This window comes from Homarus americanus, unplaced genomic scaffold (genome assembly GCF_018991925.1).
Source record: "Homarus americanus isolate GMGI-L3 unplaced genomic scaffold, GMGI_Hamer_2.0 scaffold7911, whole genome shotgun sequence".
NCBI lineage: Eukaryota > Metazoa > Arthropoda > Malacostraca > Decapoda > Nephropidae > Homarus > Homarus americanus.
The window spans coordinates 460,921-484,999 of NW_024749318.1; the positions used below are offsets into that span (position 1 = coordinate 460,921).

Sequence of the window (24,079 nt, forward strand, 5' to 3'; positions counted from 1 at the left end):
AGCGAGATGTCCCCGAACCCCACCTGACCGTTCGTGGTTAGGTTAGGTTAGGTTAGGTTAGGTTAGGTTAGGTTAGGTTAGGTTAGGTTAGGTTAGGTTTCATATTGGTTTGTGTGTTTTTTCTTTTGGGGGGGGGGGTTAGACCAGTATCGTTGTTAAGTCTCGAGAACAACTGTTTATTCATTTAGAGGGTTAACGAGTCCACAGGTAACCACAGGTAGATGCAATTAACACAGAGGATAACGTTAAGATACAGGGACATTAACCAACTTGGAGCTAGAGACCAAAATTACCCTTGTTAGTTATTGGTATTTCGACCTCATTGCCATACCTGTCTGATATAGTGTACGTGAAAGCTAAGATTACCATGCACTTAAAAGTTCCTCGTGACAAAAGCTAAGAGCATCACGGACTCTTAAAAGCTAATACAGTACTTGTTTTAGTGGTGCACGTGAAAGCTAAGTTACCATTCTCTCGTAACTTCTGTTATATTTCCTTTACAAACTCCGAACACAATCTTGCAACACCTGTCACCTGTCTAATTAACAAACTCCAAGGATAAAGGTAAATGATATCGTGTAGTTTTAATTGTCTTCTATTTCCTCTACGCAATGACCGCGACGAACCACCACCACCACCTTGTAGCCGTCATGGCACTGCCTTGGCAGCAGCAGCATAGCATATGGCATATGTGGCCTGGCAGCAGCAGCAGCATGTAGTCATGGCAGGTCATGGCAGGCAGCAGCTGGCAGCACTGGGCAGCAGCAGGTCAGCAGCAGCAGGATCGCCTTAGTCAGCAAGTCATGGATCAGCACTTGGAATAAGCATAGTCATGTGGCCACTTGGCCATAGTCATAGCAAGTCATGCTCTTAGTCATATACTTAGTCTTTATATAGCAAGTCATGTATATAATAAGTCATGTATATAGCATACTTAAAACATGATCATAGCAAGTCATGTATACCACCTACCATCACCACCACCTACCATCACACACCACCACCCTACCATCGCACCACCACCACCTACCATCACCCACCACCACCTACCATCTGCCACCATCACCACCACCACCACCTACTGCATCACCACCACCGCTCCCACCTAACCTACACTTCCCAAGTGCATCTCTCTCAGCTACTGGGGTCTCTGTGCGCTTTGCTGAGTGGTCTTGGGTCTTAGGTTTTTGCGTCTTGGAATTACTTGTCTCTCGGGTCTCGGGTCTTGTATCCCCCCCCGACCACTCCACCACGACACGCTGGCCACACACGCTGTACAAGTTTGGTTATTATGCAGGTCAGTCCCAGCAGGAAGACTCTGGCTGTACAGGTCATTGTGCTCGAGTCTTTTGGGTCTGGTTAGTGGTGTTGAGGGGCTAGTGTTGTTAGGGGTGTTGGTAGCACACACCTAGTTAGAGGCTAGTTAGTGGTTGAAATTCATTGTGCTTTACTAGTTGAGGGGCTGTATGTGATCTTGGTAGCACTGTTGGGGCTGTATGGTGAATCTTGGCACTGGTTGGGGGGGCTGTATGGTGATCTTGGTAGCACTGGTTGGGGGCTGTATGGTGATCTTGGTAGCACTGTTGGGGGCTGTATGGTGATCTTGGTAGCACTGTTGGGGGCTGTATGGTGATCTTGGTAGCACTGTTGGGGGCTGTATGGTGATCTTGATAGAACTAGTGGAGACCAGTTACTCTTTCAACCCTCAAGAAGGTGACCAAAACGAGACCAAAACACAGAAACTCTAAAAGAATTTCTGTAATAGTTTTCGGTCCAGCAGCAGCCGTTAACACAAAGACCAAAAATGTCCCCCAATAACTCCTAGACCAATCAAGAGACCAGACGGCAAAACTGGTCACGTGATTTTCCAAGCGTCATCACGGAGATCAGGAAAAGCTGCAGACAGTCTTCCAGTTCCTCTAAGACTCAAGACTCCTTCGGTGGGTCGATGGTGAGGGAGTGCAGGATCTGGGGGAGGGAGTGTAGGACCTAGGGGGTGAGGGAGTGTAGGATCTGAGGGGTAAGGGAGAGTAGGATCTGAGGGGTAAGGGAGAGTAGGATCTGAGGGGTAAGGGAGAGTAGGATCTGAGGGGTAAGGGAGAGTAGGATCTGAGGGAGTGAGGGAAATGGGATCTGAGGCCAGGGGTGTGGGATCTGAGGTGTGGGGAGTGGGATCTGAGGGTGAGTGGGATCTGAGGGAGTGGGGGGTGTGGGATCTGAGGGCAGGGGAGAGTGGGATCTGAGGGGTGGGAGAGTGGGATCTGAGGTGGAAGTGGGGATCTGAGGGGGAGTGGGGAGTGGGATCTGGGGGGAGTGAGGGGTGTGTGGGATCTGAGGGGTAAGGAGTGGGATCTGAGGGAGCTAAGAGAGTAGGATCTGAGGGTGGGGAGGCAGGATCGAGGGTAAGGAGAGTAGGATCTGAGGGTGAGGAGAGTAGGATCCTGAGGGTAGGAGAGTAGGATCTGAGGGGTGGAGAGCAGGATCTGAGGGGTAAGGGAGAGTAGGATCTGAGGGGTGAGGGAGAGTAGGATCTGAGGGGTAAGGGAGAGTAGGACAAGACACTCCTCAGTACCCGTCAGCAAGGCTACTAGGACAGATCAAGGGAGATTCCAGGGAGTAGAGGGAGTGCTTCGGGGATCCAGGGAGGGTATCGTTATTCCGCCTGGCTAGAAACTGATAGTAGTGAGGAGACATCAGTATCCTCCCCTCGCCCCCGCCTTCACCCTCGGCCCCCTTCGCCCCTGCCCACCTTCCGCCTCGCCCCCGCCTTAACCCTCGTTCCTCGCCCTGGAATCACCCACCTGATGTTTCCACACGCTTGGGTCTCCTGTCAGCCAGTCACAAGTCTAAAACATGTTCTACAGGCTTGAACTCTCTACCTACCTGTTACAAACGTTTATCAATTGTGTGGAGTATATACCAGTCAGTCACCAGTCACACACACACACACACACACACACACACACACGTACGTTTCCCCAATGCCAAGACCAGCTTCAAGGAGTTTTTATATGGCCAGAACCAGTCGAATATTTCACATGTCTGAGCCAGTCAACAGTCACTAACGTTCTCCTCACGACTGGACCACTCAACAGTTAGGTCGTTCAAATCTTACATCAGTCATTGTGGCTAGGAATCAGAGGAACTTTCACAACCTAACCTAACCTAACTTAACTTAACCTTACCTCAGTCATTCCCACATTTCCCTCACCTCAAGTCATTCCGTCACTTCCCACATCTCAGTCATTCCCTCACCTCAGTCATTCCCTCACTTCTCTCACCTCAGTCATTCCGTCACTTCCCTCACCTCAGTCATTCCCTCACTTCTCTCACCTCAGTCATTCCCTCACTTCTCTCACCTCAGTCATTCCCTCACTTCTCTCACCTCAGTCATTCCCTCACTTCTCTCACCTCAGTCATTCCGTCACTTCTCTCACCTCAGTCATTCCGTCACTTCCCTCACCTCCACGGCTTTTGCTTCACAATCACCTGAGTTTCCAGAATCATTTTACCTCGGTTCTTGTCTCTCGTTATCTCTGTGTGTCCAGAAGTTTGGAGTTCTTCTTCTTTTTCTTTTTCTTCTCCCTTCCCACATCTTTCCCACGGACTCAAGACCATTAGGACGCCTTTTCCAGGACGTTAGCAGAGTTGGTGGATGTGTAGAGCAATGGTGGCCATAATCTCCCGGGTGATCGCACAACTCTCCCGGGGTCTGGCCAGGCAGCGCTACCCACCTAAATCAATGACTCCTTCTGTCTCGTTCTCCTGCTACGGTTCATGGCCAGAATTTACATTTAAATTTGATTTTTCTGTTTCTTGGAGTCATATTTCTTAACTGCGATTAAAGGGGAGGGAGGGGTCATGTGTGTGTGTGTGTTTGTGTGTAGGTTTGATATTATATATGTGACTCTAGTCATTTATAAACCCACCTCCAACCCCCCCCCCCACCCACTTCTGTCTCCTCTTCTCCCCATCTCCCTAACCCCTCTTTCCCCTCCCCTCCATCTTCTCTTCCCACCCCCTCCTCCACCGCTCATCCCCCACCCCCTTCCCCCCTCCCTTCACCATGAAAAGCGTTTACCCCATTTAACAAAGAAAATTATAATTTAGACATTACAAACTGTCCCTCCAGCCATAAATATTTGTTAGTCTGTCAAATATATGTCTTAGAGGGAGGGGGTAACACGGGTACAGAGGACAGCTACCACAGCCTCTCTCCAGCTTACATAAACACAGACTCATCGGAAAAAAAAAAACAAATTTCAATATATATGTTTTTGTAATATATGGCCTTTTGCGGTGTTTTTATAGGGATATTTAATTTATTTTGTTATTATATTTTATTTGGGAGATTTTGTTTATTTTATTTTTTATTTTATTTATTTTTTTATCGAGAGCATAAAAGACACTACTGGGGGCTGGCTGTTAAGTGAGGCTGGGATCACTGCGTCCAATGTGACATAACGGATGAATTATTTTACTGTGAAGGAAGATTTACATGTGGATTTGTAGTCCACACACACACACACACACACACACACACACACACACACACATCGTTCGACATCTATTTTCCCCAGTTTTCTCCTCCTTAGCTCACCTTGCACCTCCCCGCTTCACCTTGCGCCTCCCCGCTTCACCTTGCACCTCCCCTCTTCACCTTGCACCACCCCGTCTCACCTTGCACCTCCCCGCTTCACCTTGCACCACCCCGTCTCACCTTGCACCTCCCCGTCTCACCTTGCACCTCCCCGCGTCACCTTGCACCTCCCAGCCACATCACGCCCCACCATCTCACTTTGCTCTGTCCCGTGTCACCCCTAATCTAACCCAACCCCTCACCCCCCTAACCAACCCCACCCCCACCTCCCCCTAAATCCAGGAACAGATGACAAAAGTGGCATTACCAAGGTCATGAGTGCCAAACCTTTGTGACACTGTGCCTGGCTCTGGTTAAGTACTTATCTCAACGTTTGTGTTTTAATATCGAAACAATCCGGTATTTTGATAACGGATTGTGTTTCCTCAGTTGGTTTAGTATAATTAAGAATTGTTTTCCCGTCTGTTAACATTGGTGATACATACATACATACATACATACACACATACATACACACACACAAACGCTACACGTGTCCTGTTTACTTTACATTTTAAACTCACTTTTATTTTATCAACAATCTGAAAAATGAACACAGTAGAATAACACGAGAAAGAAAAGGAAATGAAAAAATGTGTGAAGATAAATGTACCGCTGACGGGCGACACGTGGCGGACCCTCATTGGCTGTCTTGGCCCCGACCGTTCTCTGTGATTAATGATAGAAAACGGACACACGTTGTCGATGGGTGACACAGAAGGTCTTTTATTTCTCTCTCTCTCTCTCTCTCTCTCTCTCTCTCTCTCTCTCTCTCTCTCTCTCTCTCTCTCTCTCTCTTTCCTTCAGAATTTAACTGTATAGGATATAAAGAAAATCGTATGAGTCTAAAGATTTTTATTCATTTGTTTTTGCCATTGAGCCAACCTAATCTAACTTCCTGATCAAACTACTGGCATAATGTAACTAACCTAATGAACCCAATATAACTTAACCTAACTAATCCAATGCAACTAACCTAACCTAACCAAACCTAACCTAACCTAAACCTAATTAAAAACTTGTAAGTTCATTTAGTTAAATTTGGTTGCTTGGTTCTGTCTGTTGTGATTATTGAGGCACCCAGACTCTCTCCTCGCCACCCAGACTCTCTCCTCGCCACCCAGACTCTCTCCTCACCACCCAGACTCTCTCCTCGCCACCCAGACCTCCTCGCCACCCAGACTCCCTCCTCGCCACCCAGACTCTCTCCTCGCCACCCAGACTCTCTCCTCACCACCCAGACTCTCTCCTCGCCACCCAGACTCTCTCCTCGCCACCCAGACTCTCTCCTCGCCACCCAGACTCTCTCCTCGCCACCCAGACTCTCTCCTCACCGGAACCTTGAGATAAAACTCACCAGAACTTTTAATTATTGTGAAAATGTTTATGTTGAGTGAGGAGAGGAGGACAAGCGACCACCCTCAGGTGTTATTGCGTCACAATTGCTATGCTAATCAAATTCAAATTGGATAATTAGATAGAAGGCCAACATGGCTGGCGCCTTGTGTGTGTGTGTGTGTGTGTGTGTGTGTGTGTGTGTGTGTGTGTGTGTGTCTGTCTTCACCTCCAGCGAGCAGCCTTCGGGCCTTCCTCTGACCCCCAGCGTCCCTGTTCAGCGGAGCGGGGCCGACCCTGGACCCTAATTCTCCCCAAAGCTTTGTACGTTAAATTTCCTCCCCTTAAATAGAGACACAGATGACGCGTTTAAGGGTCATATGACACAAAGATGGCGGCCGGGATTGCATCTAGACTATGTGTGGGGCCCTGGAGCATGGTGTGTGTGGGCCTGAGCATGGTGTGGGGCCCTTGAGCATGTGGTGTGTGGGGCCCTGAGCATGGTGTGGGGCCCTGGAGCATGGTGTGGGCTCCTGAGCATTGGGGCCCTGAGCATGGTGTGTGGGGCCCTGAGCATGGTGTAGCCCTGGAGCATGGTGTGTAAATCTTGAGCATGGTGTGGGGCCCTGAGCATGGTGTGGGGCCTGGAGCATGGTGTGGGGCCCTGGAGCATGGTGTGTGGGGGTTCTGGAGGATGGCCACTGCCTCACGCTGGGATCAATAAACAGCCACTAATGGACAAAATGATGTAATTCCCACTTCAATGATTTGCCATTGGGCGCTCCTGACCAGGGTAGTCGGGGGGTAAGTGGATGGTTGGATTGGGTAGTGGAGGATAGGTGGATAGTAAATAGAAGAACGCTGAGGTGTGGGAGGTCGTCTACATGGATGCGATGTGGCTCTGATGTCAAACACGTACTCATGGGCGAGAGATCTCAGGTGGCAAAAGATGGCGGTATTGGGGGCGGTGCAGCAGCTGTGGATATGATCAGTGATAGAGTCAAAAGGGTCAGTGTTTAGTCGTCTGTTTTGTATTCTAGAAGTTCCTTTTATGTAACAATGAAGAAAGAAGACCAGGCAGGACAGTAGTGTGTGTGTGTGTGTGTGTGTGTGTGTGTGTGTGTGTGTCATCAGCTCTGGGCAGTGTGTGGTGGAGGTAATCATGTTACTTCCACACACCGACGAGGAACAAGGTCCATCTTTTTTGTGGGGGGTGGGGACCTCACACCGCCCTCCCTCCGTCCCTCCTTCCTCCCCCTCCTCCCTCCTCCTACCCCATCCTTCTCCTCCTACCACATCCTTCCTCCCCTCCCCTCTCCTCTCCACCCCCACACAGTACTGTCTCTCCCCTCACTCTCCCCAATACTCATTCAGCATTGCATCTGCCTTCTTCCTTGAGACGTCACTGTGCTCCTCCTTGAGACGTCACTGTGCTCCTCCTTGAAACGTCACTGTGCTCCTCCTTGAGACGTCACTGTGCTCCTCCTTGAGACGTCACTGTGCTCCTCCTTGAAACGTCACTGTGCTCCTCCTTGAAACGTCACTGTGCTCCTCCTTGAAACGTCACTGTGCTCCTCCTTGAAACGTCACTGTGCTCCTCCGAAACGTCACTGTGTTCTTCCTTGAAACGTCACTGTGTTCTCCTTGAAACGTCACTGTGCTCCTCCTTGAAACGTCACTGTGCTCCTCCTTGAGACGTCACTGTGCTCCTCATTGAAACGTCACTGTGCTCCTTCTTGAGATGTCACTGTGTTCCTCCTTGAGACGTCACTGTGCTCCTCCTTGAGACGTCACTGTGCTCCTCCTTGAAACGTCACTGTGCTCCTCCTTGAAACGTCACTGTGCTCCTCCTTGAGACGTAATGGTGACATTCTAGTGATGATGGTGATGACTGACAGCGGATAGTGATGACAGTGAGAGAGAGAGAGAGAGAGAGAGAGAGAGAGAGAGTGGTGACTTAGGTGATGGTAAAGGCTAGGAGTCGCCACACACTGAAGACAGATGCTGGATTTAATTCTTGACGTAATCCTATTGTCATATGCTAATAGGATTTTTGGCATGCTTAGTCATGTGTGGCGCGGATTACATGCGTCTCTAATCATGTACGTGGTGGTTTAATGCCTTGTACGTGATCATGTACGTGGTGTATTAATGCCTTGTAAGTGATCATGTATACGTGGTGGATTACATGTGTGTTTGATCAGTACTGTACGTGGTGGAGTTTCACCTTGTACGTGGTGGAGTTACACCTTGTACGTGGTGGATTTATACCTTGTACGTGGTGGATTATGATGTACGTGATCATGTGTGGTTTAAAGACCTTAGTAAACTATCTGAGGTCTTATTATTGTTATTATTATTATTATTATTATCATCATCGTCTGCAACTAACAAAATAGAGATGAACCGATCGAGTGTTTCTACCTTACCAAACCTAACCCTTGAGTGTACAGTGTAGCGGTATTCAACGTGGTATTTGGTTAGACTGTAAAATTCTATTGCAAGTGTAAAGTCCTTTTTAGAGCAGTATCCCCTTTAACCAACTCTCCCCCCCCTCCTTCCCTCTCCTCCCTTTCCCCTCTCTCCCCCTCACTCTTTCTCTCTCCACTGTCCTCCCCACTCTTTCCCCTACCCCCCCCCTCATACTACTCTGTTTCCCTCTCTTCCTCACTTTCCATCCCTACCTACTCCCTCCTTCCTCTCCCCCACCCCCGTCTCTCTCCCTCCCTCCTCCTCTACCCCCTTTCAGTTTTTTCTCTAAATGGAAGAGCTGCCGTGCTAAAAATTCAAGCTGGGTGGCTGGCTGAGCTCAGCACCCAGCAGGAGGGGGAGTGAGTGGTCCTTGTTTGTGCCTAGGACCAGGTCGAGGCTTGTTAAGAGACGAGTGGAATGGTTGACCGAATCCCCCACCCAACCTGCTAGGACCGACCTGCTAGGACCGACCTGCTAGGACCGACCTGCTAGGACCGACCTGCTAGGACAAGAATCCCCATACCCAGCTTGCTAGGACCAGACTCCCCCCTTGCCATCCACTACGACAAATTTCTTCCATGACAAAAAAAAAATCAAATTTTTTCCGATCAGGTCAGATCAGGTCAGATCAGGTCAGGTTAGGTTAGGTTAGGATAGGGTTGAGTAGAATTTGGTTATGTCAGGATGGATTAGGACACACACACACACACACACACACACACACACACACACACACACACAGTCTCTAAAGTGAAGAATTATCTTTTGTGCACATAGGATAATACAGGGTTGCCAACGAGTAAATAATTTAATAGTTTAATGATTCGTGAACTGGTGAAGATTCTTCTAGACAAAATTATTGGGTGGAGGCGGACCAAGACCGTCCCTCACTGGTGTACACACACACACACACACACACATACACACACACACACAGAGACACACACACACACACGTAAGTCACTGACACAAAGACTCTCACAACACATATTTCACCTGTACCTGTGTGTGTGTGTGTGTTTTTTTTTTTCTTTTGTTTATGGTGTATTTCTCTCTCTCTCTCTCTCTCTCTCTCTCTCTCTCTCTCTCTCTCTCTCTCTCTCTCTCTCTCTCTCTCTCTCTCTCTCTCTCTCTCTCTCTCTCTCTTTTTACCCATTCCCCTCACATCCTTCTGTTCCGTGCCTCACTCTTCCTTCCTATGGTGATGATAGCCCCCTCCTCTCCCCCCTTCCCCTCCCCCCCAAAACAGTGTCAAGACAGTTTACCACTCCACCACCTCTCACTATTTACCTCCACATCCTGGTCAGCTGATCCCCATGTAAATAAAGAGCAGCTTGTGTATACGTCATATAATACGTCACACATCAGTCGACCAATCACGTTCCATTAAAGACGAGTTGCATTCAAACCGGATGAAATAAGAACTAAAGATGAAGAAATAAAAGGCAAACACATCGATAGTGAGTGAAACACAATGAAAAAAGTAGTGTTCGAGGCATCACACTCACCCTCTAATGCGAATTATTTTGAGAAAAGACGCCCTTGATTTCGTTTACAGGAGGCGACAATTTGATTATTTCCCGCCTTTTCAGGGATGCAAGGCTGGTTCCCGCCAAATGGTCACTTTTGGCGGGAAAATCATTGGAGAGTTTTTCTCTTTTTACACGAAGCGCGGGAAAACTGTTGACGCTTGTTTAATCTTCTGTTTACCTAAATGTTTTCTGCAAGTTTATAGTGAAGTGTTGTTTTTGTGCGCGTGTTTAAATGTTTACCAGAATTGATAATGCTTATACGTATTTCTGGTGTAATATAAATTGTTATTCTTTTTTCTTTTTTTTAAACATGGTAAAGGTAATGTTTAGGAGTATAGTTTATTTAATGATTATCGTAATGTTTATAGTTTAGAATGATCAGTGTTTATTATTATTATTATTATTATTATTATTATTATTATTATTATTATTATTATTATTATTATTATTATTATTATTATTATTATATCTCACTCCTTCAGATAGTGAACAGATTGTCCATCGATGAGACATATGGACAAGTGACTGTTGTGGGCGTGGGTGGGGGCGTAGGTGGTGGGTGAGGGATGTGGATGGAGGGCGTTGATTTTTGTAGTCTCACCCTACCCCTCACCTTCCCCCCATTTCCCCTTCCTTCATCTCCCCCCCCCCCTCCCTTCTTCTCTTCCCTCTCTTTACCTCACCATCTCTCCCTCTCCTCTCCATCCCGTTTCTCCCCTCCCTAACCCCCCTCCCTCAGCCCCCCCCACCCCCCTCCTCTGCCCCCGGCCTCCCGGCTGTGGCTGGGGTCGGCCAAGTAATTTCCCGTCCCAATTTCCATTCATTACAGCCGTCGCTCACCATTCTTGCCTTTCCCTCCCTCCCTCCTCCTCCCTCCCTCCCTCCTCCTCTCTCTCTCTCTCTCTATATTCACTCCCTCAGTCTCCATCCTCTCCCATCCTTCCTCACCTCCCTCTCATCTTCCCTCAACTCCTCCTTCCCTCCTTCTTCCCTCCTCATCTCCCCTCCCTCCCTCCTCATCTCCCCCCCCTCCTCCTCATCTCCCTCCCTCTCATCTCCCCTCCTCCTCCTCCATCTCCCCTCCCTCCTCATCTCCCCCTCCCTCCCCTCCTCCTCCCTCCGCCTTATTTCATTCTGAATTATTGTTTTTAAAGAATTTTTCTCCCGAGGAATTAATTTATTTCAAGAAAATATTTTCGAAAGTTTTCTATTACGTTTGTACTGGTTAGATTAGGTTAGATTAGATGAGGTTTAGTTTAGAAAGGTTAGGTTTAAGTTAGTATAGGTTATGATTAGGGTTGATAAGGTATAGGTTTTGTTAGGTTTAGTTTAGGTTAGGTTAGGTTAGGTTAGGTTAGGTTAGTTTAGGTTAGGTTAGGTTAGGTTAGGTTAGGTTAGGTTAGGTTAGGTTAGGTTAGGTTTATTCATATTTTCTTTATATTTTCATTTAATCTTTTTCTCCCTGGCTGAAGGTTTATGGTCTTCCACTTTTAAGTGGAATTCCCTGTTTGACATATCAATTTGTGTGTTGTGGGGCACTTAAGTCCACTCAACGCCTCCTCCTCCTCCCTCCTCCTCCTCCTCCTCCTCCACCCTCCTCCTCCTCCTCCTCCTCCTACTTCTCCACTTCCTGCCTTGTTTCTTCTCCCCCCCTGTCTTGGTCCCCCAGCGTCCAGACTCCCCTTCCACCTGGCTAACATAGTTTCAGGTGTGACGGACAGCTGTAATGACCCGCCACTCGCCGCTCTACGTCTTTCACTGTGGCCCGCCCCGTTCCGCCCTGCCATGTAACTGTGCCCCCATCGCCCCGTAATTATGGCCCCCATCGCCCCGTAACTCTACCCCTTCGTCTCGTCGTTGTGATCCCCTTGAAACACAGGCTTTTTGCACCTATGTGTGATATTGTTTTTGTCTGAAACCTGTCTGTCACAGTAGAAGTCGCAGCAGAAGTCGCAGCAGAAGTCGCAGCAAAGGTGTTTATGTGAGGGACCTTAATATGGTGTTGTCATGGTGATGGAACTGATAGTGAAGAAATTGGGGTAATTGAATTAACCTTGAGGGACCCCAAAGGCTAGTGAAGAGGGTTCCTAGATGAGTGGGATAAACTCAGGGACCTCGACCCATAGTGGAGAGGGCCCCCTAGATGAGTGGGAAGACATGATGAACGGGGTGAGGGAGGGTGACGAAGGTACAGGGGCTTAGCGACGATAATTACCAACTCATTAGAGAACATTGTGGGAGGTGGGTCGAGGCGGCCTCCTTCTTCCTGTGATTAATAACTTGGACCGATCCTTCGTTCACATCTAAGGCGGTACGTTATGGTGTTGTACAGATTCATATGGTGGTTCGTTATGGTGTCTGTCGTGAATTCAGAGACACGGGTTTATAGTGTGAAGGTTAACTTACACTGTATATCTAGTCATAACAAAAAACTTTCTTTACCTAACCTAACACGGAGGCTTCACGACTTGGGGATTTCCTAAGCTTGAAGACTTTAAGCTTCATGTTTCCTAAAAGCTTGTGTGTCCTTGGCGTCGGTGAAGCTACAAGGAAGATAGGCGGGTGTCAGTGACCTTGGTGACCCCCAGGACTGCCCCAGCCTCCACCAGGTCGGGGCGCGGCGATACCGAGGATGAAGGAACGGCAGTCGGTGAGCTGATGGGCCGCTGATATTCGACTACTTAGCGACGGAAACGACTCACTAAGTGCAATATATGACGGGATAAGTATGTTCCCCCCGCGGGGCCATGGAGGCACAGGATAGGTCCCCCCTCCCGCCCCCGTCGTGCCTCGTCCGTCTCCGGTAATCATCCACGTCGGCTCAGGCGTTCATTGTGTCGTCATCGTTAAGGTGAAATATGACTGTAAATAATGTTCTTTATGAAGAGATCAGGCAGGCGGTGGCACCTACTGTGACCCCGGCTCCAGGTACAAACGCACATACACTATATAGGGACCGGGAGACGGGTAATATGTACACAGACGCACACAATCTTGTAAGACGTGTGTGTGTGTGTGTGTGTGTGTGTGTGTGTGTGTGTGTGTGTGTGTGTGTGTGTGTGTGTGTGTGTGTGTGTGTGTGTGTGTGTGTGTGTGTGTGTGTGTGTGTGTGTGTGTGTGTGTGTGTGTGTGTGTGTGTGTGTGTGTGTGTGTGTGTGTGTGTGTGTGTGTGTGTGTGTGTGTGTGTGTGTGTGTGTGTGTGTGTGTGTGTGTGTGTGTGTGTGTGTGTGTGTGTGTGTGTGTGTGTGTGTGTGTGTGTGTGTGTGTGTGTGTGTGTGTGTGTATAATGCCGCCATCTTACTGCACCATCTACGTAACGACTCACAAAATGGGGTCTACATCACCCCGAGACTCTACCCTACCTATAGATGTGACTCTTGAGATAATATGGAGTTATTTATTATTTTTATCTCGTAACTGGAGAGATAAAAAGTGAAAATCTATTTACGTTAAGAGTCTTGGAGCTAAATAGACGCCATCTTGTCTGCCTTTTCTCGCGCAATAGAATAAGTGAAAAATTTACCGTCCCAACAGTTGATAATCGGGCCAGATCGGGTTTAGTCGGGTCTGGTGTGGTCAGATTGGGTGTAGTCGGGTCTGGTCGGGTTTTGTCGGGTTGGGTCAGGTAGGGTTTAGTCGGGTCTTGGTCTGGCAAGGTTGGGTCAGGTCGGGCTTCGTCAAGTCGGATTTAGTCGGGTCGGGTCAGGTCGGGTCAATCCCTGGACCGTCCTCCTCTCCCCAATAATCTTGTTACGCGGTGAAAAGTTTGTTCGGGAGTTGATTGGCTGCATTATCTTTGATTACCCTCAGCTTTCCTCCTCACAAGCTTACCCACAAAGCTTTTCTTCCTCACAAGCTTACCCACAAAGCTTTATTCCTCACCAGCTTACCCACAAAGCTTTCTTCATCCCTAGCTTAGTCGCAAAGCTTTCACCCTCATAAACTTACCCACAAAGCTGCCTTCATCACAAGCTTATCCACAAAGCTTTCTCCCTCCTCAGCTTAGCCACGAAGCTTTCCTTCTGAATACCGGCCCTCCCCAGCTTAACAACGAGCCGCCACCTCCAGAACACAGCCGCCTCCACCCACCACCCTGTGTTGAAGGTGGGGGGGAGAGGGTGGGGGTGGAGGGAGGGGTTGTGTGGGATGGGAGGGTGTGTGGGTGTTGGGGAAGGATGTGGGATAGATACCTTGGGATGGGACAAGGGATGTGGGCCTGGTAGGGATAGTATGTGTGTGTGTGTGTGTTGGTATCAGCTACTGCCACCACTATCACCATCACTACCACCATCATCACTACCACCATCATCACTACCACCATCACTACCATCATCACTACCACCATCACTACCACCACCACCATCATCACTACCACCATCATCACTACCACCACTACCACCATCACCATCATCACTACCACCATCACTACCACCATCATCACTACCACCACCATCACTACCACCACAACTATTACCACCATTAACCACCACTACCACAATCTGGTCATCTGCGGCCACTTCTCCTTACTGCTGCGTCATCGTGCCTTCATCACACGACACGACACAACGTAATCCTGTATTAATGTGGTCATCTGTTGTACAACCCTGGGATACTGACCCCTCCCTTGGGACACTTGGACATTTCGATCCCTGGACAAGTGGACACATGGGCCGCAGGACACTTGGACATTTGAATCCCTGGACATTTGGACGCTTAAGTTGACTATAAAGACACCGTTTACTTTTGTTGGTGGTGTTGGTGGTAGTGGTGGTGGTGGTGGTGGTGTGAAATGATGACTAGTGGAAGAGAGGGCACGTAACCCCCTACACTTTTCCTTTAGCTCCAAGGATAATATCCCCAGAAATTGGAAATTATGTAAATAGCGACAATACTTCTCATATTCCGATGGTGGGGAGACTGAGAGAGCTGTGGCCAGTCTCCTTGTCTTGTGGGTGTGGGTTCATGTGGTCATGGGTTGTGGGGCTGGAGGTGGGTGAGAGTGTGGGGTATTTCTAGATGTGGGTAAGGGTTTGGTGTGTGTGTGTGTGTGTGTGTGTGTGTGTGTGTGTGTGTGTGCGCGTGTGTGCGCGTGTGTGTGTGTGTGTGTTCCATACATTTATACATAAGACTAAACTGAATGAAATGTCAAACGCATTGTCTGAAATAACAACAACAACAACAGTCTTATACCACTCTATAAACAACTAAAGTGCTTAAGGTAAGATAGAGCTTTACTAAGAAACAAGGATGTAATTACCCAGCATTACAGGGAGAACTTAGACGCTTACTGAATAAAAATAACTTAGTTGCCCCCTGAAGCACAACACGAGGACCTACTTGTATTTGGTTGAATTCCCTTCTTCTTTATGTTACTTCCCCTTATTATTGTTTTGTTTAATTTATCCTCTCATTATTTACGGTCTTTCACCCTTCAACACACACACACACACACACACACACACACTCTCTCTCTCTCTCTCTCTCTCTCTCTCTCTCTCTCTCTCTCTCTCTCTCTCTCTCTCTCTCCCCACCATTCCCTCAGTCTGCATCCATCCCTACACTTTCCTTCTTCCCTCCTCCTCCTCCCCTCCCTCCCTCCCTCCCCACCTCCCCTCCCTCCCTCCCTCCCTCTCCCTCCCCTCCCTCCCTCCCCCCCTCCTCCCCTCCTCCCTCCCACTCCTCTCCCTCCCCCACTCCCACCTCCCTCCCTCCTCCTCCCTCCCTCCCTCCCTCCTCCTCCCCCCTCCCCACCTCCCTCCCTCCCCTCCCTTTCCCCTCCCCTCACTCCCTCCCCCTCTTTCCTCCCCTCCCCTCCTCCCTCCCTCCCTCCTCCTCCTCCCTCCCTCCCTCCCCTCCCCCCAGAAACTTAATTTAGGCAACAAAAATTCCGATATGACAGTGTTGTAGTGTGTGTAGAAGTGGTTTGAGAGCAGAGGTGTAAAGTGGGGGGAGGGGAGAGGACAACTTTTGTTCACACATTACCATAACTGACCACTGCTGTATGACGCTCTCTCTCCAGTCCGTCAGTCCGTCCGTGTACCGCAGCAATTGTTTTTGGTCCACCAGTCTCACAACAGCAGCTTAAACCGCGGCTGTTTTATGCTTTTTTTTTTTTAGTGGATGATTTATAATGATGGTAATGCTTGTAAGCTTTTGTTGTCTGTTGTTTTTATTTGCATTGTTGTTTTTGTCGTGTTGGATTTTTTATTTGTTTTTTGTCGCATTTATTTGATACCAGTGTTGTTGTTGTTGTTGTTGTTTTTGTTTTCTCGTTGATGAGTTGCAGGGGAAAATGAGGTGTGTTGCAGGGGGTAGTTGAAGCGTAGTGATGATGATAATAATAACAACAACATTCATAATAACAATAATAATTACGACAATAACACAAGAATAAACATCGGCCTGTGTGTGTGTGTGTGTGTGTGTGTGTGTGTGTGTGTGTGTGTGTGTGTGTGTGTGTGGCATTCGTGAGGCATTCTTCAGTACGTACATAAAGTCATCATTCTATACACTGTTAGAATGCTAAGCTTATACACACAAACAAGTTTACGCACACGTATCTACACCAGTTTACGCACACACACACACACGTACACTAATTATGTGCACACATTCTCCAAGCTCACATTCTTATACATATATTGAGAATGTTTATAATTCTTGGTACACACAAGAATTGAATGTAAACGCGGACACACTTTGAGTACAGTGTGTGTGTGGTTAGGTTAGGTTATTGTTTGGATAAGTTATAGGTTGGGTTAAGTAAGGTTATGTTAGATTGGGCTACGTTTGGTTAAGGTAAGGTTAGGTTACATATCCTTAACTTGTAGTTAACACGTAGCAGGGAAATACACACACACACACACACACACACACACACACACACAGAACAACACAACACAACACAACACAACACAACACACACAGTAGTAAGGACGAGGTGGTAGTGGTGGTAGTGGTGAGGGCGTTCTGTCACAGTCAACAGTTTGGTCACGTCCATAGTGTGTGTGTGTGTGGTGCATGACATATCTAGAGCCACCTGCAAGATGTCACCTGCCTCCACTCCTTCAGGATGTTCTACCCTCCGTGCTTCCCTCCTTCATGCCTTCCCTCCTTTATGCCTTCCCTCCTTTATGCGTTTCCCTCCCTTTCTCCACACCTCTCTCCCTTTCTTCTTAGCTCCTTCCTTTCATACTTTAGCTTCCTCTCTCCCTACTTTTTGGTTCCCATCTCTCCCTCCTTTCCTCCCGCTTTCTCCCCTTGCATCCTTCAGGCCACCAATCCTCCCTCCACCCCTCATTCAGGCTACCAATCCTCCCTCCATCCCTTCTCCAAGCTACCAACTCTTCCTCCTTCCCTCCTTAAGTTGCTACCCTCCTTCTCTCCATTCAAGAGTAACAGGAGGAGGAGGAGGGTGAGGGTAGAAGTTACTCACAAACACGTGGATCATTGCACCTACGGGTTGTCAACACAGTACAGTACCTGAGACGAACAACAGAATGTAAACAAACTTTTATCATTATACCTATGTTATGGTCCTCGAGGGGGGGTCCAAACATCCATTATTAGTTGAGGTTTTGCTAGAGTTTGTTGTGACTACGTTTGATATTGTTGTTATTTTGTTGTTGTTTTGGTGGTGGTGTTATTATTAGTGTTGTTTTTAGCGGGTATTTTGGGTAGAGGATATAGGTTAGGTAAGGGGCGTGGTTAGAGGTAAGAAGGGGCGGCTATAGGTAAGGTGAGGGCGTGACTATAGGTTAGGTAGGGGGCGTGACTATAGGTAAGTGTAGGTGACTGTGGCCATAAAGTAAGGTAGGGGCAGGCCATAAAGTAAGGTAGGGCGTGGCTAAGGTAGGGCGTGGCCATATGTAAGGTAGGGGCGTGACCAGAAGTTAGGTGGATGGGAGGCGTGGCTATCGACCTCTCCGTCTCTTTCTTCATTCAGTAAGTGACATTATCCTCTTCTCTGTATTCTTCCATTCATATGTCTTACTTCATTCTCTGTTTGCTTGACGAATGGAAGAGGAGGGGAGGAGGAGGAGGAGGAGGGAGGAGAAGATGAGCAGGAAATGTAGGAGGAAGAAAACTGGTCTTCTTTTTTGCTTTTTCCCTGTTCGTGTTAACCTCCTCCTCCTCCTCCTCCTCCTCCTCCTCCTCCTCCATACAGCTCTTCACGTGACTCATTCATTCTTTATTTATTCCACATTTATTCTACCTTAGACCACTTCCTCTTACATTCTCTCTCATTGTTTTGGCTCCTCCTCATTCCCCATCCTCCTCCTCCTCCTCCTCCTCTTCCCTCTTGTCCTCTTCCCTCTCATCCCCCTCATTTTCATCTCCCTCTTTCTCGTATTTTTTCTTCCTCCTCCTCCTCCTCCTCCTCCTCCTCCTCCTCCTCCTCCTACACCAACACCTGGCGCGGTGACCAAGGAGGCCTCAGCTAGCCACCGATTTGCCCTCATTACTTTGAACTTTTGCCTCCCGCGTCCCTGGCCCTCCCTGAGTCCTGCCTCTTGCACCCCCCGCCCCTTGAGACGTCCTTCCTCCCTACACCTCCCTCCCACACAATCTACCCCCAAGACGTCCCCTTCTTTCCCTTACACCGCCACTCCTTAAAACGCCCTCCCACCCTAAGAGACTCCCCTCCCCTGAAGTACACCCTCCTTAAGGAATGCCCCTCCTACCCTTAACAGACAGACAGGATAGACAGAGACAGACAGATAGACAGACAGGGAGGACGTGAGTGTAAGAGACAACAGAACAAAGGTGTGTGAGACAGTGATGAGAATAACTATGTAATTACCTGTAGGTCAAGGAACACCCTAGTTATGAATGGGAGGAGGGGGCGAGGGGAAGGGAGAGGGGAAGGGAGCAAGGGGAGGAAAAGGAGGATCTCAGTGGAAGAGAACAGGAAGCAGATGGAAAGGAGAGGGACTTGCTGTAAGGGAAAGGAGGAGGACAAGAAGTAAGGAAAGTGGGAAAGATGATGAAGGCAGAAAAAAGAGAGAGAGAGAGAGACGTCTTTGCTTGTAATATATCTCAAAAAAATGGTATTAAATTTATAAAACAAAGACAATATTAATAATGTCAAGGAATTATATTTTATCAAGAAAACAAAAATATATCAGTTTCTTATAAGACATTCATAAGATCTTTAAGTACAGTGATGTTACTTCAGGTAGTGATGGACAGGTTAAGATGACTTTGTTAATTAATTAAGAGAATAACACAGGTAATCAAGGTGTATTGACGGTAGGTAAAGGTACTATTCTTACTTCTAACCACCACTACCACCATTATCTCCCTCCTACCACCATTATCCTCACTCCTACCACCATTATCCTCACCACTACCACCATTGTCCTCACTCCTACCACCATTATCCTCACTCCTACCACCATTATCCTCACCACTACCACCATTGTCCTCACTCCTACCACCATTATCCTCACCACTACCACCATTATCCTCCCTCCTACCCCATTATCCTCACTCCTACCACCATTATCCTCACTCCTACCACCATTATCCTCACTCCTACCACCATTATCCTCACTCCTACCACCATTATCCTTACTACTACCACCATTATCCTCCTCCTACCACCATTATCCCTCACTCCTACCACCATTATCCTCACTCCTACCACCATTATCCTCCCTCCTACCACCATTATCCTCACTCCTGCCACCATTATCCTCATACTGCCACCATTATCCTCCCTCCTACCACCATTATCCTACCCTACCACCATTATCCTCACTCCTACCACCATTATCCTCCTCCTACCACCATTATCCTCACCCTACCACCATTATCCTCACTCCTACCACCATTATCCTCACCCTACCACCATTATCCTCACTCCTACCACCATTATCCTCACTACTACCACCATTACTCCCTCCCTCCGTCATCCCACAACCACCACCACTACCATTACTCCGCCTTCCTTTAACACTCCCCTCATTATCCCCTTACTACCACTATCCATTCGAACAACAACTACTACCACAATCTACTAAGACCACAACTACCACCTCCTCTTCCTCTCTCTTTTCCCTACTACCACAACCATCACCCCTCTCTCTTCCCCTTATTACTGCAATCTATTAGGACCACAACTACCACTACTACCACAATCTATTAGGACCACAACTACCACTACTACCACAATCTATTAGGACCACCACTACCCCCTCCCTCAATCGTCACATCAGGTGTCTGGGATGAGCCGCTAAACTGCCTTTAATTCCCCAGACTGACAGGCCATTGAGGAAAGCTGTTGGTCAGTGTTGGAGGGGACAGCCGACCACCTTATTGCTCTCCCCCTCCCTGGCACCCTCTTTCACTCCCTGACGCTTTCTCTCCTTGCATCCTTAGACCCTCCCTCCCTCCCTCCCTCCCTCCCTCCCTTCCTCCCTCCCTTCCTTCTTATCTACTCCTTCCTTCATACCTGTTACACTCCATTTTCCACACACACACACACACCTCCTCACTTATTAACTTATTCAGTTCATTTTTTTCCAGGAGATGGGAGAGGTGTGTGTGTGTGTGTGTGTGTGTGTGTGTGTGTGTGTGTGTGTGTGTGTGTGTGTGTGTGTGTGTGTGTGTGTGTGTGTGTGTGTGTGTGTGTGTGTGTGTGTGTGTGTGTGTGTGTGTGTGTGTCCTATCTTTAACCTACCATTCTTCACCTCCTGTTCTCCTTCCTCCCTCTTCCTCCTCCCTCTTCCCATATAATATCGCTTCTACCTCCTTACCTCCCTCATACCCTCCTTCACCCCCAACACCACCTCCTTCACCCCCAACACCACCTCCTTCACCCCCCACCACACCTCCTTCACCCCCAACACCACCTCCTTCCTAACACCATCACCTCCCCACCATGTTCACCCCCTTCCCCCAACAGTGGCTGACCATCGACACGTACCAGTGGGAGGGAGGGGCGGGAGGAGGTAACCACGGCCATTGCAATCATCGCACATGAATGTTTAAAACCATTTGACTGTCCTAGACCCCACCCCACCCCTCCCCGCCCCTCCCCGCCCCTCCCCGCCCCACAAAAAAGCGTCCACCAGCAGCCCTTTCCCCCATGGGAGTTAAATGGGGACAAGAACGCCTGGAAAATCCTTGAATACGTATCCGACAGAAATCAGATGGGGAATCATCCTCAGGAATGGGGAGCGTCCCTTAGTGAGGGGTAGGGGTTAGAAAGGGCGAGTGGGTGTTAAGGGGGCGTGTGTGGGTTTAGGGACAGTTGAGTATGTTAGATAAGGGAGGTGTGGGTTAGCTGGGGCGTGGGTTTTGTGTGGAAGTTAGGGGCGTGTGTGGGTGCTAGTTGGGGCGTGTGGATTAAGGGTCTTGTGGGTTAAGGGTAGTGGGTGGGCGTGGGTCAGGGGCAGTGTGTGGGCGTGGGTCAGGGCCTTTGTTTAATGTTGTTGCTTTTGTTGTTGTTGTCCCAGTCGTGTATGATGTATTTATTACAAAATGTATAGTTGGATTATAATACACAACATACAACTAGTATCATGTGTATATTCTATTGTAGTCTTATGTATAGGTGTAGTCACAGGTTGTATATGTCTAGGCAGTGTGTATACATTCTTCTGAGACACCGTGTATAGTGGGGGGGATTCTGTATACTCTCCGTGTATTGTATCTGTCTTGTATAAGTTGTATATTCATTCTAGTTTGTGGTTATTGATGTATAGAGGGGGTTTATTATGGTGTATTTTATGGTGATGTAGCGCTGAATAAATCTTAATGTTGTGTTGTGTTGTGTTGTCTTGTCTTGTCTCATTTTACAAAAGTCCCTGCTGAAATATCGTTTTCTTTTCCTCTTTCTCCCTTCTTCTTCCTCTTTATCTTCTTCCTCGGCCTCCTCTCTCTTCTTCATCCTTATCTCCTTCCTCTTCCTCTTCTAACGTGTTCCCCTGCCTCTTTGTTCTGCCTCCTCCCTCTCTTCTTTCTCCCTCTTCCTCTTCTTTTAAAACAACAAACCCCGTGTTAAAACCAGCACTGGTAGCCACGAGTTTAAACCACTAGAGTTTTAAAGTTCCCAAGAGGTCCCAACACTCTACCTTCTTCAAAAGTTTCTATCAAAATAAATGTAGTTTAGCCCCAAATTTATAAACTTTGCAACGAGTTCTGTGGCAAAAGTGGTCGTCATCCAAGACACGAATGACTTGGACTCTGTGTCTGGGGTAAGATTTTCCTACCTGGTGTTGTTTCCTCTGGGTAGGAAACTTCTTTTGTTTTCCCCGTTTTTTCCCCAGGACAAATAGTTGGTTGTGTAAAAAAATATATTGCCCTGGCTTTTGTTTCCCTAGTTGGTTAAGAAAGTTTTTTTTCCTTTTTTTTTCCCAGGACAAAAAATGGTTGGTTGTGTAAAAAAAATCATATTGTCCTGGTTATTGTTTTTGCCAGTTTGTTAGGAAAAGGTTTTGTTTTTGTTGAAATATTACCTGGTATTTTTTTTTCCTAGCTATTGTTGTCCTTGTTGACTAGGAAAAGTCTTTTGTAATGGAATATTCTCTTTCCCATCTTCTTCCCCCATCCTCTTCCCCCTTCCCCTTCTTCCTCTTTCGTCGCTCTTCCTACCTATTCCCCTCTTCCTCCCACCTCCTCCCCATCCTCCTTCCCCATCCTCCTCCCCATCCTCCTCCCCATCCTCCTTCCTCCTCTTCCCCATCCTCCTTCCATCCCTCCTTCCCCATCTCCTCCCCTCCCCTTCCCCTCCTCCCCTTTCAACGTGACAATAGTGTTAGCGTAGTGGCTGCCGACAGACTGGACTTCATAAAACACACATCACAGTTTAGGAATTAGCGTTTCCCTGACAGCCCTGAGATGCTGATTTGATGGTCGTAGGTCAAGCCGCCATGGTAGTCGTCATGGTAGTCGTCATGGTAGCAATCCCAGGCGTCCAGTGCTATGATCATATTATATTAAATGATCCAGGGTCAGAGGTCGACCTTCCTCTCCCCCTCTCCCCCCTCTCCCCTCTTCTCCTCTCCTCCCTCTCCTCCCCATATCTCCTTTCCTGTTATTAATACGTGACTGTTATTAATACGTGACTGTTATTAATACGTATCTTGTTAATATACGTTGACCATTAGTACCCGCCAGGTTATATTTGTTCCCCAGGACGGTCACCGCTCCTCGCTAATGATGTCTCGTTCATCATATGTTAAGAATAATTTCCCTGGGACTGGCTAGCGTCTTTCTGTTGTTGTTGTTTTATTTGTGTTATTATTATTATTATTATTATTATTATTATTATTATTATTATTATTATTATTATTATTATTGTCGTTGTTGATGTTTGTATTGTTGTAGTGTTGTTATTATGGACACATATGTATACCACATTGTCCTTCAACCATATGTGTCACGGGTATATTTGTACACAGGATGGGTCAGCAGGGACACACACATATCCTATCAATAAGGAACATTATGTAAATCCTGGAGTAGTGGACGGAAGGGGAGGTGATGGTGGGAGAGGGAGGGCAATTGAGAAGGGTGATTGGGAAATGAAGGGAGGAAGGAGGAATTGAGAGAGAGAAGGATAAGGGTAGGGTGTTGATGAGGAGAAAGGAGGATCGAGGGTCGGAGAGTGGGGGTGATGAAAGGAGGGGGGATCGAACATGGGTCCGTCTTTCTCTCTCGACAGTTTTATCTCGTAGGTCCGGCAGCAGTAGTCTGCGCCCCCCACCCTAGATTGATGCTGTGATATCGTTGTGATGACGGGGAAGACAGTGCTATCCTCTCATGATGTCTCTCGTATTGTGACGCATTGTAAAAAAAAGACAAATGTATTACGCGCACACACACACACACACACACACACGCACACGCACACACACACATACACACACACACACACAGAATAACGAACATTTTTTACCTATAAATTGGCTTCTTATACAACACATAATACAACAATATGATAATTAATCTCTACCATAACTTAGTGTTCGTTGTATTAAGGAAACGTATTAGTGGTGTATTAACTCTTGAATATATTTTTATTCATACCACCTCAATGACAATAATTGACATTGTATACGTGTATTTATTTTCTGTATGATTATTACATTAG

The 24,079-nt window shown here is 47.6% G+C and overlaps 1 protein-coding gene across 1 annotated transcript in view; it reads left to right on the plus strand.

The window, feature by feature from the left end:
- The window catches only part of LOC121853336, a 40,351-nt gene that overhangs the window by 9,480 nt on the left and 6,792 nt on the right, over positions 1–24,079 (plus strand). The gene's annotated exons all lie outside the window — the stretch shown is intronic.